A 21,969-nucleotide genomic window follows, 5' to 3' on the forward strand; every position below is an offset into this window, starting at 1 on the left:
GCTTCACTAAACAGAACATATGAAACCGTTTTGGAGAAGCAGGATCCTCGGCAAGGTGGAGAGAGATTCACAACGAGGCCTAGGCATCTTGGTGTTGAGGTCTAGGTTTAATCCTCTCTGGGGCACACACAGCACTCAGTACATTCATTGTTCACTTTATAAGACAGGCAGTAGAACTTGGGACCCAAGGTTAAGTGACCACACAAGCAAATATATTTCCTTAAAAAATCAAACACATGCAACTTGTAATCAAACAAACCTGACCCAATCTAAAACAAGAAAGAAGAGTTGCGTCATTCACCTGGAAAATTCTGCCCAAGTCTCCCCTTTCACGGGATTGTACCATCAGCAAGCAATGAGTCAGCTTAGACTGGTAGTTATCTAGATAGAAGGCAGTCTAGTTTCTCTAAAGACCTTAAGTAAATGGAATAAGCAACTCAATCAGAAACTCCCAATTGTGGTTTCCAGATAAGGGCTGCAGCCTCCTGGCCTATCTGTAATTAGAAGACAGAGAGAATGTTACATAAATCAAAGCCCACAGCAGTTCAGACCCTGACATCCTGGCAGTGCTGGCTGACCAGACGGTCACTTCACCCTCAGGGGTAAACACCATTAGCAGAGTGTGCCTCCAGAGCATGAGGAAGTTCAAATTCATAACCTGAAATTCTTAATTTTAGCATTTATGTCTGTGACTAAAATCTGACATCCTCTCAAGGTTCTGCATCCCATAGCTATCAAATAATGAGAGCAATCTATGGATTATTTTTTAGGAGGAAGGAAGTCACTTGTGTAAATACCAAAAGAAGTCTTTGATTCTTGTCATGTTAGTGTTCATTTGTGTTTTTTACCTACATCAGGAAACTTCATAAGAGTCAACTTTTTTTATATAACATTTGAGGTCCTAGAGAGCCGGATGAATCACTGGGTCAAATTATATCATTCCTCGCCTGAGAAACTCAGCTAAGGAAGCAAGCATTTCTAAAAATCAAGGTGGATGTTGAAGGAAGTAGATGGATAAAACAAAGCTAGATAAATATATACCTATTGCCTGACAAACATAATTTGTAAAGTTGTGGTCACTGGTACACAGAAGAAGAGTACTGCCATGAAAAGTTAAATTTTGGACCATTTGGAAGGGGTCCAGATTAGTTTCATAAGAACCAGAGAAAACAGCATAATGTTCCAAAGGGTTTTTTCCCTCTACTGTATTGAAATAGAACATTCTCAAATCAATGGATCATTTGTTCATTCTTTTGTTATTTAGACCAACAACTACCAAAGGGGTTGGCAGGGCACTGTAAAACATTAGAGAGAATGTTAAGGTAGTTAGAATTTCTTCATAGGCCTTTCATTAGATAGCCTCTCAACACTCAGGATGAGTGTTTGGGGCCATACTTGTGCCCAAAGCCAGTCGTCACCTGGGGCGTGACTCTGGAGTGCCCTCTCTCCTCAGCTCTGGGATCCTGTGGCTCACCAACCTGCCTCATTCAGCACTCCCAGTGCTTCCCCAACCACACCTGCCTTACTCATTATTCTTCCCAGAAGAGAGGACCCCTGAAAAGTGACCCTAGTTCCACTCCACAACCTCTGCCATGGCTACCAGGAGCAACACTTGCCCGATGCAACATGGAATCAATCTACCTTTTACTCATTTCTGGTTTTCTCAGCCATTACTCAAGGAAAAGTTTTTATTTATTATTATTATTATTATTATTATTATTATTATCATCATCATCATCATTATTATTATTAAACAAAGCTATCATCTCCAGAATTTTGGATCCAAACCCTTATTCCTCAATTGCCTCCTAAGCACTTTGGCTGCAATTATTTAGCCTTACCTTCTCAATTTCCTCAATTTACCTAAAACTTGGATGTTCCCTACAAGTCCCACAATGCTCTTAAGTGGAGGTATTTCTTTTTTTATGCTCCATGTAACTCAGGAATAAGACTGGAATCAGTGTCTCCTTTGCTCCCTACTTTTAAGTCATTGCTATTTATCCCTCCAACCCTTCCCCTCCAACCGACTGTTTTAAAAAGAAAAGCAAAATGCATATGCTTTGAGGTTCCTATGACTGAGCTAAATCACCTTCTCTCCTCCTTATTGTAATCATCCACTCATTTCCCAATTGTTTCCCTTTCACTTATGGACGACTCCAAGTCTTAGAAACATTTCCTCTCCACCCTGATGCCAGCCATCATCCCAGGAGACTTTTATATGGAAATTCACCTCCTTCATTTCTGCCACAGGTATACCTTCCTATGTCCATGCCAGTGTCACCAATAGTACTGTGAAACAGTACAACCTCCCAAATCACCAAAGTCACATTCCTCTGAACCTTCTAGCAAGCTTGTTCATCTGACTGCTTTCATATCAGTGGGTTAACTAAGACCTTGATCAGATCCTCTTTCCACTTCCTTCCCTTCTCTCTACCCATTAATCCTCTTTAGTCTTCTAGCCCATAAGGTAAGTAAGTAAGTAGCTGGCTTATATTTCATAATATTTCTGTTTAATCACTTCCTGGCAAGTACCATCCCCTTTGCCAATCTACCTGGAGAAACCAGCAACAACAAAAATCAAACACCTCAGAATAATTCTCTTCTTGTATTACTCTCCACGGTATTTCCAAGTTATACTATCCATTATTATGGCCCAAAATATAGTCCCTTGACTATACTGTCTTCTGCATTCTAAACACACATTCTAAACGCCTACTTGGCATATCCCATGGGGACTTATGAGGAACTCGAAGGTGTTATTACCAAAATTAAACTGATGGCTCAACCCCATGGTGTTCAGTAACTCAACAGTCCCAGTAAGTGCACCTAATCTGGCATCCAACCAACCAACCAACCAACCAAGTTCCACCAGTTCTGTTTCCTTCATACCTCTTAAGTATGCCCGACTTTTCCACCTGTTCCTTTGTCTATCTGGTCAAGCTACCTTGAGTATGGCAACAGTTTCCTCACTATTCTGCCATAGCCACTCTGTACACTACTCCTCAATTTGTGCTTCCAACAGTGGCCAGATGAAACTTTTAAAAAATGTCTCAGCAGCACTCCTAACAACATTTCAACCACTTTTGCACTTAGTACAAAGTTAAAAACCCTTAACACAACCTTTCATACCGCACAGCATCTGGCCTCCTGTTTGTTTTTCAAATGCTTGGAGCATGATTCTAGACTCTGCTCTATCCTCTTGCTGCTCCTCTTCATTTGATTGACACCTACACACTCTTCAGGTCTCAGCCGAAACATGCCAATCTATGAAACTATCTTTCTTTATACTATATAACTGTAAATAAAATCAAATAATTATAACTGAATACAATTGTCTGTTCACTGTGTTCCTGCTTGGCTGAAACATCCATAGGCTCGGAGACTGTATCAGTCTTTTTTGCTGCTCTAAGGTTAAACAGCCATTTTGGTGTTTCCAGAACTAAGGGGGGTTCCTGGGATGTGGAACTGCAGGCTTAAAACCAGTTGGACAAACTGGCAAGGTTTGTTACCTTAAACACTAGTGCATAGAACAATGCCCAGAGCCTACTTATAAAACGGGTGAGTAAATGGAAGAGCTTCTCCTTCTACCCTTAAAAGTAATGTGTATGAACAGGAGAAAAGAGTGGAATAGTGGTTTATAGAATTGAACTGCAGAGATGATGATTGTTTGCCCCAGAACTTCCCCCTTGCATTCTTTCAGTGGTAGAACAATAGTAGGTTGATTCAAAGGATCAAAGCATTTCTTAGCCCTACAAGGAATTGTGAGAGATGGGCATACAAACTTCATCTTGACTCATAACAATGCAGCAGGAAAAAGGGGTCTCAAGGTTCTCTACTTACTAGCCATAGGTCCTTGGATCAGTCTCTATAGTTTTCTAGACCTCAATCTGCAAATCGAGAAGGATGAATTTTCTTTTATTCTTTCTAGGTCTGAAATTCTTTCTCTCCAGTTCAGAAATTCTTTTGTGTCCTTTAGATTAGCATAGCTTCACCAAGAGAAAGACTCATATAGGAAAATCACTAAAGCTGTAGGAGATAGCAATTTCCTAGGCTGTGACCTTAAATATGTTAGTAGAACCAAACCTTAGTCCTCTATGGGTCCACTGTTATCTATGGCTATTTATTCATTTGTCTTGTGTTTTAGTCCCGTTATATGTTAGGAATCGAGCTAAATGTTGGTTGTTGGTTTGGCTGTCTCCCAAAGCCCCAACTACGGTGGACCTGCTAAGCAGAACCATATTCTTTGCTCAGTACCAAACCCAGTTGAATGAGGGCTATCTGCTATTTTCTTACTTCCAACCTATCTATGTTCAGGTTTCCTCTCAGCCTCTTTTCTACTCTACCAGGGGTCTGTAACACTTTTCCATAAAGGGTCATATATTAGATAACTTTAGTCTTCATGGACTTTATAATCTTTATCAGAGCTATTTAATTTAGCCCTTGTAGTCTGAAGAAATCCACAGGGAAACTACAACTAAATAGATGTGGCTACGTTTCAAAAAAAAAAAAAAAATTATGGACACAGAAATCTAAAGTCCAAATGACTTTCATGTGTCACAAAATATTCTTTTAATTTTTTTTCCAATCATTTAAAACCATCAAAATGATTCTTAATGGCCATATAAAAACAGGTAGTAGCTGAATTTGGCTCACTGGCCATAGTTCATCCTGCATAATCATTATTTCCATTATTGCTATGTAGTATATAGTGTAAGATTCTCTAGGTTAGACTGCCTAGGATTGAATTTCAGTTGTGTCTTTTTTATTATCAGAATAATTATTAGCATATATTAATCGCACAAAACAATAGGTTTTACTATGACATTTTCTTTGTTTTTAATTTGTTCTAATTATTTATACATTATAGCTTACTATGACATTTTCACACATGCAAGTAGCATGCTTTCATCCAACTTCCCCATTATATTCTTTCCACCCCATCCCTTCCCTCATCCCTAATGGTCCCTCTTCTACTTTCATTTCATCTCCCCCACCTAGATTCTACATATGAGAGGAAATACGGAACATTTGCCTTTCTGAGTCTGGCTTTTCTCACTTAACATAATGATATCCAGTTCTATGCATTTGCCTGTAAATGCCATTTTCTCTGAATAATATTCCATTGTGTATATGTACCACTTTTTCTTTATCCATTTGTCTTTTGATGAACATCTAGGTTGATTCCATAACTGGGCTATTGTGAATTGTGCTGTGAGAAACATGGGTTTTCAGGTATCTCTACTTTATGCTGACTTCAATTCCTTTAGGTATATACCCAGGAGAGGTATAATTGGATCATATAGTATTTCTCTTTGTAACTTTTTTTTTTTTGGTACCAGATATTGAATCCAGGGGTGCTTAACCACTCCTTGAGCAATATCCCCAATCCTTTCTATTTTTTTTATTTTTTGAGACATGACCTCACTAAGTTGCTGAAGCTGGCTTTAAACTTGAGATCCCACTATCTCAGCCTCCCAAGCTGCTGAGATTACAGACCTGGCATCACCATGCCTGGCCCTATTTTTAACTTTTTGAGGAATCTCCATACCGTTTCTGTAGTAGCTATACTAATTTACCTTTCCACCAACAGTGTAGTTATTTTGGGCTTTATAGTCTTCATGAGAGATCTTATCTAGTCCTTGTAAGTTCCCCCCCCCCCATATATAAATCAGCATCTGTTATTTTTAGCTTTCTTAATAAGAGTCATTCTGATTGAGGTGAGATAGAATTTCAATGTGGTTTTGATTTTCACTCCCCTAATGGCTAAAGACACAAAGCATTTTTTTTCTTGTACTTATTGACCATTTGTATTTCTTCTTTTGAGAAGTGAGTGGTCAGATCATTTGCCTGTTTTTTTTTTTTTTTTTTTTGAGTGGATTTCTTGTTCTTTTTTTGTTTTTGTTTTTGTTTTTGAAGTTATAAGTTATTTTTATTTATTTCAGATATCTGGCCTTACATTTAGATCATGCATGTGATAAACATCCACTTTTGGAATAATTGAAGTTATTTTATAAGCTAAGCACATGAGCAACTCTTGAAAATCTTTCATGGCTCTAAGAATATGATACTCTTCCTTTGCTTGGTACACACTTTAGATATAAACATTTAGTATATAGAGATTGTGATAATGTTTAAATCTAAATATGTATTAATATTGTTTATACAGTAAAAATAATAGATACGCATAAATACCATTTATAAGAGGATATATGAGACTATGGATTTACAAATGAAGTATTATATAATAATCAAAATAAATTAACCAGAGTAACACAGCAAATGATAGGAATTTCAGCAGTATTGGTCAGTTTTTTATATAAACAATGAAATACATTTCATACATTTAAAACTAATAAAATTTTGAAAATATATATTTCAAGTCATGTATTTTGGTGCAATAAAAGTATTAAAAGAGAAAGCAAATAGTGAATTTGGGAAACATGATGTTTCCTTAGATGGGAAGAGTTAAGGCATGGGCTGAAGAGAGCAAGGTGGCTAAACAGATGTTATGGTCAAGATGATAGCATTTTTTTCCCTTGGAGTTTCGCAGGTTATAATTGCTTTATGAACTATTTTTTTAATTGTTCTTTTGAGGGTAAACTTTTTTGAGTTCTTATTTTTTTTTTTTTTTATTTGAGTACTCTGGATCCAAATCCTTTGTCAGATAAATGGCTAGCAATGACTTTCTTCCATTTTGTCAGTTGTCTACTTCCTTTGCTGTGTGGAAGCTTCCTGATTAGATGTAATTCCATTTGCCTATTTTTTTTTTTTTTTTTTAGCTATAACTCTTAATTAAACATGAGTGAGCTTGGTTAAGTTTCTAAGCCACAGTATTAAAGTGCTTCTCTATCTGTAAAATGGGAATCATTTGAGTGCCTACCTAATGGGCTTATTTTGAGAATTAAATGCTATAATGTTTTTAAGGTAATAAGAATGGTGTTTACAATACAGTATTCAGTATACTTGTAACTATTATAATTATCATTAAGTGGTTCTCCTGCCTGCCAATGCCTCTCCCCCATTATTTAGAATATTCATTTTAAATTCCTTGGAGACATGAAAAGCATTTCCTTTGAATCTCATCCTCTACCATTCCCTTCCCTACCTATGATCTAGTTCTCAGAATCACTTCTAATTCTCTCAGTCATATTATTTCATATGCCTCTGTGTCTGCCTCCCCCTTCCCCTTACTCCAATTTTATCTCAACACATACAGAAGTCTTTCCATTTCTACTTACTCTCTACCTTTCAATCCAACACCAGGGCTGGCTTTTCCCTCCTCTTGGGTTGCTATATTACTGTGTGCAGAACTCTATCTTGCAACTTCCACACTTAATCATGAAACCCATGATAATATATTTATCTTTTCCACTGGACTTTGAGCTCCTTGTGGATGAAGGTTGTGGGTTTTTAATCTATTTGAAAAACCTGTAGCAGTGCCTGGCACATGGGAACACTTGATAAATGCAAGCAGGAAGAAAGAGAGAAAATAAAAGAAATAAAAGGGAGGGAAAGAGAAATGGAAAAAAGAAACAAGGCAAGTAGTTATCCTGCTAGCTATGGGATACAAACTTAGGAACATAAGCAGGGGGACACTTGCTGTGCCACTTCTCCCAGGCGGCAGAGTTTCTCTATTTTGCATTTGTGTAGCCCCCTATCTGCTGACCTGCTTTCTTCTCTCTAATCATAGGTGAGATCTCTTGGGCTTCCCAGGCTTATTAACTGTCTAGAGCACCCTAGAAACAGAGAGGGGTGAAAACAAAGACTGGGCTATATAAGGGAACAACTTATGATTTGTTTATTTAGATTTTCTATTTTGAATAGTAATCACACAAATTATTAGGTGAAGTTCACCGAGCTACAGAGACACAACAAAGCACATCTATTGATTGAAGCACAATTGCTCTTTGGTAATTCTGTGTGCTTGTCTCATAGATAGGGTTCTGAAACACGTCTAGAATACTTGAAGATGCAATTTCATTGATTAGACACTTTAACTTCTTTGAACTAAAAGGGAAGCATGGGTTCTTAAAAATAGTATCAAAAGAGATCAGAAAAAGAAGAGAGCTACTGAAGAAAGTTACAGTAAAGAGATTTAAGAGAAAAAACAATTTATCTCCCATTTTAACCTCCAGAAAGCATATGGGACATTTTTAAAAGTTGGAACTGACAACTGCAATCTTTTTTTCTTTTATTTATTTAATTATTTTTTATTCTCTATTGTTATATATGACAGCAGAATGCATTACAATTCATATTACACATATAGAGCACAATTTTTTATATCTCTGGTTGTATATAAAGTATATCCACACCATTTGTGTCTTCATACATGTACTTAGGGTAATGATGTCCATCTCATTCCACCATCTTTTCTTCCCCCATGTGCCCTCCCTTCCCCTCCCACCCCTTTACCCTATCTAGAGTTTGTCTAATCCTCCCATCTCCCCTTCCCAATCCCACTATGAATCAGCCTCCTTATATCAGAGAAAACATTCAGCATTTGGTTTTTTGGGGATTGGCTAACTTCACTTAGTATTATCTTCTCCAACTGCATCCATTTACCTGCAAATGTCATGATTTTATTCTCTTTTATTGCTGAGTAATATTCCATTGTGTATATATACTACATTTTCTTTATCCATTCATTATCTACTGATGGGCATCTAGGTTGGTTCCACAGTTTAGCTATTGTGAATTGTGTTGCTATAAACATTGATGTGGCTGTGTTCCTGTAGTATGATGTTTTTTAAGTTCTTTTGGTATAGACTGAGGAGTGGGATAGCTGGGTCAAATAGTGGCTCCATCCCCAGCTTTCCAAGGAATCTCCATACTGCTTTCCATATTGGCTGTACCAATTTGCAGTCCCACCAGTAATGTATGAGTGTGCCTTTCCCCCACATCCTCACCAACACTTATTGTTGTTTGTGTTCTTAATAGCTGCCATTCTGACTGAGTGAGATGAAATTATAGAGTAGTTTTGGTTTACATTTCTCTAATAGCTAGAGATGTTGAACATTCTTTTGTTGATTTGTTGTTTATCATCTTCTGAGAGGTGTCTGTTCAGTTCCTTGATTGGGCTATTTGGGTTTTGTTGTTGTTGTTGTTTTGTTTTGTTTTGTTTTTTTGGTGTTTAGCTGTTTGAGTTCTTTATATCCCTAGAGATTAGTGCTCTACCTGATGTGCAAGTGGTAAAAATTTGCTCCCAAGAGGTAGGCTCTCTTTACCTCACTGATTATTTCTTTTGCTGAGAAGAAGTTTTTTAGTTTGAATTCATCCCATTTATTGATTCTTGATTTTAAATCTTGGGCTATAGGAGTCTTATTAAGAAAGTTGGGGCCTAAGCTGACATTATAGAGATTTGGGCCTACTTTTTCTTTTATTAGGCACAGTGTCTCTGGTTTAATTCCTAGCTTTTTGATCCACTTTGAGTTTAGTTTTGTGCATGGTGAGAGTTAGGAGTTTAATTTCATTTTGTTGCATAGGGATTTTCAGCTTTCCCAGCACCATTTGTTGAAGATGCTATATTTTCTCCAATGTATGTTTTTGGTGCCTTTTCTAATATAAGATAACCGTAGTGTGGGCTAGTCTTGCTTTGTAGTACAGTTTGAGGTCTGGTATAATAATGCCACCTGCTTCACTCTTTTTGCTAAAGATTGCTTTAGGTATTCTGAGTGTCTTATTTTTCCAGATAAATTTCACAACTGTTCTTTCTATTTCTATGAGGAATGTCATTGGGATTTTGATTGGAATTGCATTAAATCTGTATAGTGCTTTTGGTAGTATGGTCATTTTGACAATATTAATTCTTCCTATCCAAGAACAAGGGAGATTTTTCCATATTCTAAGGTCTTCTTTAATTTTTTCCTTTAGAGTTCTGTAGTTTTCATTGTAGAGGACTTTCATTTCTGTCTTTAGGTTGATTCCCAGGTATTTTACTTTTTTAAGGCTATTGTAAATGGGATGGGTAGTTTTCCTTGTTTTCCTTTCAGAAGATTTGTCACTGATATACAGAAATGCCTTTGATTTATGGGTGCTGATTTTGTATCCTGCTACTTTTCTGAATTCATTTGCTAGAAGTTTTGTGGTGAAATTTTTTGGGTCTTCTAGTTATAGAATCATATCATCTGCAAATAGTCTAAGTTGAGTTCTTCTTTTCCTGTCCACATACCTTTAATTTCTTTTATCTATCTTATTGTTCTGGCCAGTGTTTCAAGAACTATGTTAAATATAAGTGGTGAAAGAGGGCATCCCTGTATTATTCCAGTTTTTAGAGAGAATGCTTTCAATTTTTCTCCATTTAGAATGGTGTTGACCTGGGGCTTAGCATATATAGCCTTTATCATGTTGAAATACGTTCCTGTTATCCCTAGCTTTTCTAGTGTTTTGAACCCCACCATGGGTGCTGTATTTTGTTGAATGCTTTTTATGCATCAACTGAGATGATCATATAGTTCTTATCTTTAAGTCTATTAATATAATAAATTACACTTACTTATTTCCATATGTTGAACCAACCTTGCATCCCTCAGGTGAACCCCACTTGATCGTGGTGCACTATCTTTTCAATATGTTTTTGTATTTGATTTGCCAGAATTTTATTCAGAATTTTTGCATCTATGTTCATTAGCAATATTGGTCTGAAGTTTTCTTTCTGTGGTGTATCTTTGCCTGGTTTTGGAATCAGGTTGATATTGGCCTCATAGAATGAGTTTGGAAGTGCTCCCTCTTTTTCTATTTCACAAAGTAGTTTGTAGAGTATAGGTATTTGTTCTTCTTTATAGGTCTTGTAGAACTCAGCTGTTTATCATTTCTATCATCCTTTGTGAACCGTCATTTATTTAGCATTTATATACATGCCAATTTTCTCCCTTTCTTTAAACACTTTAAAAGGGAAAGATACAGAACATACAGCCATTTGTATATTTCTATACTTATATCTATTTATACGTGTTCCCAAGTAAGAAAATATTTATGAAAATGAATAAAACCTATTTAATTATGTATCTGCAAGGACCCTCTACACCTGATATACTCCCCATTTTATCTCTCATGATACCTGGTAAACCAAGCAGGAAACAGAATGTGGTTATTGTGTTAATAAGAGGAAACTCAAACAGCAGCTGGATCCAGGCAACATGACCTTTACCATCAGTTCCCTAAGCAAGGATCCATGGTGACCACTTGCCCACACAGAATTTAAAAGGGTTCTGATAATCCAGTAAATATATATTCTACTGCTCAAACAACAGAAAACATTGATTAATGGTCCAAAAGAGAATGATAGGAGATGCAGAAAATTAGGAGGCTGCTACAGAGTGGCAGAAAAGTCAGCAGCCTAAACTAAAGCTCTTCAAGGAAGATGGAAGGAAGGTAATGGCTGCCCAGGACCAAGGAAGTAATAGCACTGTGTCTTGGGGATGGGTTTGTTATGAAGGTTGGGAAAAGAGGAAGGCATCCAGGGCAATGCTCAGATTTCCAGCCTGCGAAACTATAGGGATGTTAAAGGCATTCCCATGATAGGAATTCAGGACAGGGACAGGACTGGAGGTTCAAGATGATGAGTTAAAAATTTGTCATGTTTAGTTTAATGTGCCTGAGGAACTTAGAAGAGCAGGTAATTGGATTTACAATGTGAGACTTTGGGACAGGGGGCTGGGCTAGAGAGGAGAACTTCAATGTCACCAGTGTATAAATGTTGGTTGAGCTTCAGAGAACAATAATAACAAGGTTTAGCTATTTGACTGCAGCACATCTTTGTATTTTTCTCAATTCAATAAGTAGCCTAACAATGGATAAACCTCCCTCAAACACCAGAATTGCTTCAGATCATGGGATACTTTGGCTTGGTGTGTTGCTACTATATGTGTTATTTACAACTAGTCAGCACTTAATAGTTATAAACTCTAACTCTTCATGCTTTTATAAACTCATTTGAACAACAGAAAATTAATGTGCTTTATCTATAGAGATTTGTATGGATGAAGTCACTGGCCTATGAATAAGAAACCCAGGCTTATTCTAATTTTTTTTTTGTCAATAAACCTATAAATGATCATAGGATAATCTCTTTCCATCCCTAATTGTCAGTCTCTGCATCTGTAAAGTTATGGGATAGGACCTCTTTGAACTGTAATATTTTGTGCTGTCAAATTTTCAAAAGAGAAATATGTCCCTCACTGAAAGTTTATAGCCCTTTAAAAATGGCCAGTGTGCAAGTCTTCTGAATCTAGCAGAATCTAATGTAGTAAAATACGATTTCTTCTCTCTACCTAATAATTTTCTCAGCAAGTGGATTTAATTGTAATGTGGGTTCTAAAGATGAAGGTAGGCTAGAATCTGCATTACATCCAGATAAATAGTTATCCCAAAATAGCATGTTCATACAACTAAAGGGTGAGAATGAGCTGAGAATAGAGAAGAACTAACTATGGCAAAGGTACTACTTAGAAAAAATTAGGGGCAGAAGAACTTCTGATTCATATGCAATTCATTCACTGGTGCTTGTTTATTTGTTAACTTACTTATTTGTTTTTTGCTTAGGAAAAAAGAATTTTGGTGAGAATTTTGTACATCTAATAATAGAACCAGAAGTCTTGAAGCAGCTATTTCTTTAAACATCTTTCATTAAGTTTCTCTCGTTACACTGAAAAGGAAACCTAAAATAGTAACCTAAAAATTATAGAAATTTTATTTCTACTTTGAGATTCAGTATACAAGACTCATTAAAAGAGTTTTTGGTGCATACCTAAGAAATACTTGTCTTATAAGTTTAAAACATGGTTTAACTCTCTGGTATTAAAAATGATTAGTCAGTTCAGTTTTTCATGAAATCTCAATCACCAGCAGTTTAATGGTTGCTTTTGCAATTATCCTCATTATATTTAAAAAACTGAAAGTATAGTTAACTTCATATAAGTAGAATTTGAAATAGTCATTTTTTTAAACTATCAAAAGAGACATTTTCTTGTTTTCTGAAGGAAACAGCTTTTGTTTAACATAAAACAAAATGTTATTGAAATCTTTTCCAAGTTTTAATTTCATTCACCTAATTTCCATCAAAACTTTGTAACAGTCCAATAACTGGTATTTGAAATTATAATTTCTAATAAATTTATGTTTGGTTGTTCCAAATCATTAACTGCTCTTCTATTCCTTGAACATAAGAAAATTGCCCAAGTAATGAACTGGAAGATATCAAAAACAATGTAATACGAAAAACAGTTCTGTGTTTAAACATGTTTTGGGATCAAACAAGTTAAACAAAGGTAAGAATTTTTTAACCTTTTTAATTGGTACATTATAATTGAACATAATGATGGGATTTGTTGTTACATATTCATATATTCACACAATATAACAATATAATTTGGCCAATATCACTCCCTAGCATTTACCTCCAAGAACATTTCTTTAGTGTAAGACTGTTCAGAGCCTTTATAGGCTAATGTGCATTTTGAATCTCCAAAGGGAATTTACATAAATAAACACAGAATATACACTGCTGTTCCCTAGTTTCTAAAATCTATCCCTGGATTAACTAGCCCAGCAGAGAGCTGCACATCAGAACAATATAATAGCCCCTTGAATTTTTTTTATACTGAATTGGCTTTGGCATGATACATGGCCTGAAGTACAGATCTTTAAAAGGTCTTTTAATGTGCTGCTGTTTCTTGGTAAGGATATCTCTAAGAATACTCTACATGGGGGAATCTTCTGTAGGAGGTTCATGGGAGAAATTCCTCTCAATTCTGTTTCAAGACATATTGTGCTTTCCTTATTGCTGCTTGGTTTCTCTTATAAAACAGCAGGTCAGATTCTCCTCTAAGCAGGTGCTGCTAACCTAGCTACAGCCAAATGTGTGGCTTGCCTCTTACAAACATGGAACAAGGACTTCATATCATTTGTTTTGAAAATAACTTGCTTCTTGACTTCTCTCTCTGATTTCCCCAAAATGCTTTGATTTCACCAACCAAAAATCTTTACTTTGATCATATGTAGACATGATTATATTTAATCATGTATTTCTCTTGAAGTTGTTTTGCATCCTTTCTGCGTGGAAAGGAAAGGAGAAATGCAGAAGAAATTGATGGAGGAGGCAGGGAAAAGAGAGGAGAAGAAGAAAAAATGTACTCTTGGACATGCCTTGTGAGTCCTGCCAGTCCCTTTTTCCTGTGAATAACTAAAATTTTAAAGTAAAAATAGCTGAGAAGGTTTTATAATTAATATATATGTATATATGTATATATATATATATATATATATATATATATATATAATTTTTTTAAGAAGATGCTGGCAAATGGAATTTTTTCTAAGTGTACCAATGTGCTTAAAGACAGGTGTGATCAGAAGCACAGGCCTGTGTTGTGCACAGAGAGGTGAATTCTGTAGCAAGGTTCCCAGCAGGGAGAGGACCCAAGAGACCAAGAACAAGAGACGGAGAGAAGATGGCTTGACTGAGTCGCAAGATAACACAATTTTGACAGAATAAGAAATAGGAATGAGGTAATGAAAGAAGAAATGAAAGGCCCAAGCTGCATCTCATAGTCAGAGTTCCTGGCAATCAGAAAAGCCAAAGAACAAAGGATTAGATAAACCACAGGGATGATGTTTTGTGAGAAGCATGCTCACTAACGTATAATTTGGATTTGCCCTGGTGGACACCTCCTACAGCTTGTGATGCTCCTCCTGGTATTTCATTCCTCAGCCTTCCAAATCATCTCCAACAGGGACATGAGTACAGGGGACAGCACTCTTCAAACGGTAATCACCTGGGGTTTCGCTGGACTTGGTTTTAATATTGAGCTGAGACACAGATATATAAAGCTGACAAAGTTTAGCTTTAGAAAAAAAAATGCAATCACACAAATAAGAGACTAAAGGGCTGTTAGATATAAATCTCAACACTAGGAGAGATCTAAGAGGTTATCTAACCCAAACTCCATAAACTTTGCATAAAGAAACTGGAGTCCGCAGGAAAGTGGTGGAGCATTTACTTAGTTCCTGAATCGTAGCTCAACAATGTAAACAAATCATAAAACAAAATAGGGGAGGACAGCAGAATAAAATAGACATTACTATTGCTGTGGGAATACACGTGACTGCATGACCAATGTAATTCTGCAACTTGTATACTCAGAAAAATGAGAAATTATATCCCATCTGATTCAAATGTATGATATGTCAAGATCATTGTACTGTCATGTGTAACTAATTAAAACAAATTAAAAAATGAAAAAAAAAAAGAACCCAAAAATCCTCACAAAATAAAGATGAATATCAGGAATTAGGATAAGATGGGAACTGCTCAAGGAAGCCCCCAGGGCATACTGTAATGAGACTTTCTCCAGCCTCACTGCTAATGGAGATCTCTCCCCTCTTTAAATTCCTTGAGGCCCCACCCACCACCAGGAGCGATGCCAATGTCCCTTTACAATGTTTCAGGTCACGGTCATGCACTGGCTTGACTCATGTTGTCCATCTTTATACTGTTCTAGTTTTATCTTCGTCAAGCCTTTGCTACCTTGCTCCTACCCCCTGTAAGATTCTGCCTCTGCCCTGTTTGACTCTGCCTAAACCTGCCTACCTCATCTGGGTCTGGTGCGCTCTGTGGTTCCCACAGCGCCACCTTACACAGTGCCTCGGAACACAGGCTGTGGGTCATATTGCTTGCATGTGAATCCTTACCTGTAGCTCTCATTGCCCTGTGTAAATTTGAGCAAGTTGCTTAAGCCCTTTATGTCTCAGCTTCTGTGCCTGTGAAATAGGAATAACAACATGTGTGTCCCCAAAAGAATATCGTTCCATGTTCTAAGAGACACAAAATTCTTAGAAATCTTCCTGGCACGTAGTAAGTGCTCAATTCATATTATGCTGCTGCTTTTATGATTATCTCTTTCACTGATCTTTCAGAAATACTTGTGAATTCCTTGAGGCTACAGAGAGCGACTTATTCATCCATTCTCCAGCCCCTAGAATGGCACCTTGCACATAGATATAGAAAGTGTTTTATAAATGAATCAAATGGATGGCTTCATATCAGAATATTAAGATTTCTGTGAGATATTCTTCTTCATGTACCCAAACCCATGACTCTTACCAGATCCAATTGTCGGGTCTAACAGAAAAGGAAGAGAATTTCAACTCTTCACTCATTACATCAGCATGAGCCTATTGCCTCTTTTCACCTCTTTCCCAAAAGTCCTATATAAAAATCTTTTTTCATATTATTAAAAATTTTTATTTGAATATAATATTAACAATTATTCTGACAATAATAATATTACCAAGATGCAATTTTTATATTAATTGCTGACATTCACTGTTGTTATTATTAGCTTATTAATTTAACTAATTTAATATTAATACTAACTATTTAAAAAAGGCTCAGAAGGATGATTTTTATTAGGGAACTAGTTCCAAAGTCCAGTGAGACTCTGTAGAACTTTCTATGCCATTCCTGCTCAAGTAATATCTTTCCTACCTCTTCCCCACTGAGTGGTCTAAATGGATGTTTATCAGCAAAATGAAGGAAGGAATTCTGGGCTGCACACTTTGTCCTCGTCACAATGCAGACAATGAGAGCAATCTGTCCTGTGTGTTTCATTCCCATTTGAAAGAACAAAATTAGTTTCTATATTCTGTTGGAGCTGACTCTGCTCATGAGTGAGCATTTGTCCTTCTCTGGGTGTTGTTTGGTTTGTACATTTGCAGACTGGAGCTCATGTAACCAGATATGGAAAGTTTAGAGATTATGAAGATTAACGATAGTGTAAATACTGGAGTCTGACAACACCCACAAAGAACAAAAAGACAGCATGTCCATTGTGATTTCTAGTTCGGGGACCACAATACAACATTGTAACTTATTAGGATCTAGTCCTCACTAAGCTTGGGATTTAAAGTAAAACAAAAGTTGTCTGTAGAGCACTGGTTTGATTTCACTTTTTGTCAGACAAAAACAAGTTTTAGCTTTGGAATGGAGTCTTTACTGCTAACATGGTATATGTTACAGGTGACTAATCTCCAGTTTGCTAATCCTCAATCTACTTGGGCACTTTTTTTGCCCCTACCAACCCCTCTTAAGCTCCCATCAGTAGTTTTTCATTTCTAGGGAAACCTTCTTCTTTAGTTCTGCTTTGGTGGAAGAAATGAGAAACTAACGTACCTATGTCCCGGATGACCTTAGGATCTAGTTGGAGATTTGGATGGGCTAAAGATATCAGCCCCAAACCTACTGCAGTGCTGCTGAGCCAAATGACGCATTTCACATAATATCTGGAAGACTTCAGGTAGAGCGTGACTTTTGATGAGCACCAGTTGGCTTCATGAGAGGTTAGAAATGACACCTTAGAGTCTTTCATGCCTTGCCAGGTCCATCTAATAAGGGCCAACCCAGTTGTCCTTTCAGTCCTTGGATCTCTTACATCATCAGTTTCATCCTCTTCACTCTCACAACTTCTAAGAGTTTTCATGATCTTTCCCAACAGTTATTTCAACAACTCCATGTACTTATTGAGCGACTTCAGGTGACACAGGACTTGCTGTCATGCGTTCAATTTCTTTCTCTTCAAAAGGGAGATAATTTTAGTGTCCATCTCAAAGAAACAATGTCTAGATTAAAATATATGAAATGATCCCTATAAAAGTGATGAACTTGGCACTTAATCAACAAATGTTCAGTAATATAGTAGAAATACAATATTCCTCATACATATGTTCCATGTGCTTGGCTTCATAAAAAGGATGCAAGTTTTTTTTTTTTTTTTTTAAGATTCCCATAAAAGAGTGATTTTTTTGTTGCTGACACAAACAACATCTATTTTTTCCCAAACAAAAGTTGAATCATGCTAGAGTAGCATAGAAGCACAAGAAAAGCACATGACCCAATAATTGTGTGGTAAGCAAGCTTTTGAGTAATGACTTCTGGTCATTTAAAAAGCTATAATCATAGTGTTTAAACCTCTACAGAGCAATTATCTAGAGACCATTTACGAAAAAAGACGTTTGTCCTGGAAAATATTGAAAACTGCATTCATAATATTATTTCTATTCATGAGGATTATATCAAGTAAATGTTAAAAGTTTTGATTTCTGATTTCAGAATTTAAGTTTCAAGATTTCAGAGTTTTACCGGACACAATGGTGCACGCCTGTAATCCCAGCAGTTCAGGAGGCTGAGACAGAAGGATTGCAAGTTCAAAGCCAGCCTCAGCAATTTAGTGTGGCCCTAAGCAACTCAGTGAGACCCTGACTTTATATAAAATACAAAAAGGGTTGAGGATATGGCTTAGTGATTAAGTGTCCCTGGGTTCAATCCCTTGTACCAAAAAACAAACAAACAAAAAAAGTTCTCTACCAAATTTTGGTATAATCTGGGGAGAAGTACAGAGTAGCTGAATGGTTTGCAAACTGCACAAATAAAAGTTTAAATTCTCAGCTTCTCTAGTAATTAATTTTTCTGTGTAGGGTATAACAAGTGACCACAGAAATTTATTTTCAAAATCAAAATGAACTCTAATCGACATAGGAGCACTAAGATGGAGATTTCCTTGGAAATTTTTGGAGTTATTTTTTTGTTGTATTTCTCAACCTGAACATTCAAGTTAGACTAATTAGAAGAAAGGCAAGATATATTTCTATTTCCAATCAAAACTGAATTTGCAGAGTCAATTTTCTGGAGGAAAAAAAAAATGCCAGGCTTTACCAAATTCAAGGCTGGTTTCTTTTTTCCTTCCCTACGTTTAGAGTGAGCATTGGCTTCTTTCTCAGTGTCAATACAGCATTATGTTTTTGAAGTCTTTTATATTCCCCAGTGATGCTGGCCGTCTGCTGTTTAAAAGTGACTTAAATTGGCAGTGGATCAGCAGATCTTACCTCAGTTCATCTGAATACCAACAGGTAGAGATACTTTTTCTCTCCAGTTCCTTCCTTCATGGAGGAGGGGGGCATTATTTCACCTCTGAAAATCAGTAGGAGAGTTGCAAGCCAAGAACTCTGTGCCAGCAGAGCTAACTAACAAACAACCAAAAGAACAAAGCCAAAAGAATGGTTGGTTCGCTTTTGTGGTAATATGTAGTTACTTACCAGTGTGCCTGTTGAGGAAATCTAGACAGAGAATTAAATAGCCCCTGCCAGCAAAAGTGCTTATGCAGATAAACAGAAATCAAAATAAGTGTATAAGAAATAAGTTACCATTTGAGGAAACAAAGTCCCCGTAGTAAGAATACAGTAGGTGGCCAGTTTGGAGCAATGAATGGACACAGAGATTTGGATGATTCAGTTGAGATATGAGCTTTCTTGTAGCCATGACAGGAAAAGGTATAGAAAGAAGTGATAGAGATGGTAATAGCCACCCAAATCTCTTAGATATTAAAAATAAGTTTACAAAATAAAAAAAATTAAAGAAGAGTGAAAAATTCTAGACAAAGAAATCCATGAGTTTGAACAAATGCAAGATTAAGAAACAGATTTTTTAAAAAAGATAAAATATATGTAAGAAAAAGACAAGAAAACCCATCCAAGAGAATTTACACATATCTACATACCCTATATTCTGTTTTATTATATTACATCTTGCTTTAACTTATGGTGTAAAATGTATATTTGACAAGTCTTTACTTGTCTTGTTGGTAGTCTCTGAAAGTGAAAGAAACTATAAGGATATATCTTTCTCATCCCTAGTTTTAAGAACAAATCTGCGGATGGAGTATGACAAGAAATTGGTAAAATGTGTTTGTTAATTTGGGGACATAAGAGGAGAGGAATCCTAGTCACAGCCATGCTTTCTAGAATTCAGAGATTTAAACACTAAAGATTTCAAAGAGAATCAGACATAGGTCTACTTTAAGTGGGACAAATTATCCAACAGGGCAGAGAGAGATTCCAAGAAGTTGTTTTGCACTTAACACCTTTGAACAAGAAGAAAGGGCTCATTATAGGGTTCTGAAAGGAGCTTCATAGATTTCAAAAGGTCTATAGAAAATATGGAAAGAAGAATCAACATATCAGAGTAGTTGGGAGTAAAGACTCTAAAATTACACTGCTTCTATTAGTTTGGTTCTATCACATCCTAGATGCCTAACTTTGTCAAATTACCTAATTTCTTACCTTTAAAATGGGTTAATAATACCTACCTTTTAAGATATTGTAGCAAATACGATAACATATCTAAAATTCTCAATAAATATTAGCTTAAAACAAGATGCATAGTCAAGGTGAATACTAAAGGTGAAACTGACCTACTGTAAGAACAGAATATCCAGGGTTAATGTTAAAAAAGAAACAAGACTTGGAAAAAAATACTAAGAACAAACAAAAGTAAATATTTCTGAGACAAGTACAGTCCCAAGAAAACAAAGGATAAGTCTGACAATTTGGGTGAATGACATCATGTTAATAAATTATAAGGTAAAAGTATCCCAACCCTGTCTATTCTGTCAAAGGGATGATTTTATTATATTGGTAAGAAAAAAATTAATTATGCAATGAGTAGCAGAAAATTTGGGAGAAAATTGAAAGAGCAAATGTCTTATTCCAAGGGAGCTTAGGTTTCCTAGATGAAGTCTCTCCCAGGATCAGTGAGAAATTGCAGCTGAATGACTGGGCCCATTGCCCAGATCTTTAAGGAAATGTTGATCTCCTCAAAGTTACTCAGAAATAGGAGAAAGATTGCCATTGTTCCAAATCTGAATAAGGAGAAGGTAAATACTTAAACCATAGACTGGTGACCTTGACATCAGTCTCTCACAAAACTCTTGAGCAAATATTATGTTTAGAATGCTTAGAGAGCAGGAGGTCATTTTAACAAGGAATTAACTAGGAAATAGTTTTTTTTTTTTTCCCCCATTTTTGATGAAGGTCTTAGCAAGATGTCTGACAAAATCATCCTGTTACAAACTTGAAAATACAAACTAAAGGCCATTCAATGAACAAACCTAAATTTAAGTGAGCTATTATAATAGTAGAGTGCTAGTGTTTTCTCCAAGGAACTGCCCGTGTATATGTGTGTGTATAAAAACTTTTGGTGAATAACTTCAGTGACAAAAAATACTATGGCAAATTTATTAAACTATAATTATTTGATACTATGAAGATAGAAGAAAATATGTTAGAAAAATTGACTTTAAGGAATAAGCAAATCTAACAAGATAAAATTCGATGATAAATATATATATATAAAGAAATAAATATATAAACAATTATGTAAAAAATACAAAATGTATTTCGGTGTTTCATATGATTATATAATACTTAAATAACATACAAATGTTATGTATGAATTAAATTATACATGAATAAATAAAAGCATAGTAAAGCTTAAATAAAATTTAATACATAAATACAAAAACTCATCAGTAAGCATAGATTCAGGTAGATAATCACATTTCAGTAGTTTCCATGGGTAAATCTATTTGATTTTGTAGTTGCCATCAAAACTTAGTAATAGTGAATATAAATAATGGGATGATACTGGGTAAGTAATTGATGCAGTGAAGCTAACATAAAATTTTAGAGTCTAGAATAAACAAATTACTTTTTTCCCCTTCACTCTATTTATATACATGTTAGAAGACAGTTGGATGAATATGTGCATTTCTGGAAGACACACTTACAAGAATGTTTGGCAAACTTTAACAGTAAAAAGACAGAAAAGTAGAAAAATGTAGAGTATTTGGTGTAAAGATATAAGCTTTTTAGAAAAAAATTATTTACTTGAGAGACTTTCTTGAAGTCTAGATCTGCAAATGCCGAAGATTAGATAAATTCTTTTGCAGTTTTATAAAATGGAATGGGAACAATAAGTGGAGACTTCTATCTGCATATAGATTCTATGGTTCTATCCATCAAGAGTGGGGAAAAAGGAAATAAAAGAGTTTACAGAAAAGAACAGTGTCTGACAGTTCGGGTTAGTTATTGTTATTGATATTGTTATGGAGATTTTTTTCTTTGAGGTGTAACTCATTA

This window comes from Callospermophilus lateralis, chromosome 16 (assembly GCF_048772815.1).
Source record: "Callospermophilus lateralis isolate mCalLat2 chromosome 16, mCalLat2.hap1, whole genome shotgun sequence".
In the NCBI taxonomy this organism is placed as follows: Eukaryota; Metazoa; Chordata; class Mammalia; order Rodentia; family Sciuridae; genus Callospermophilus; species Callospermophilus lateralis.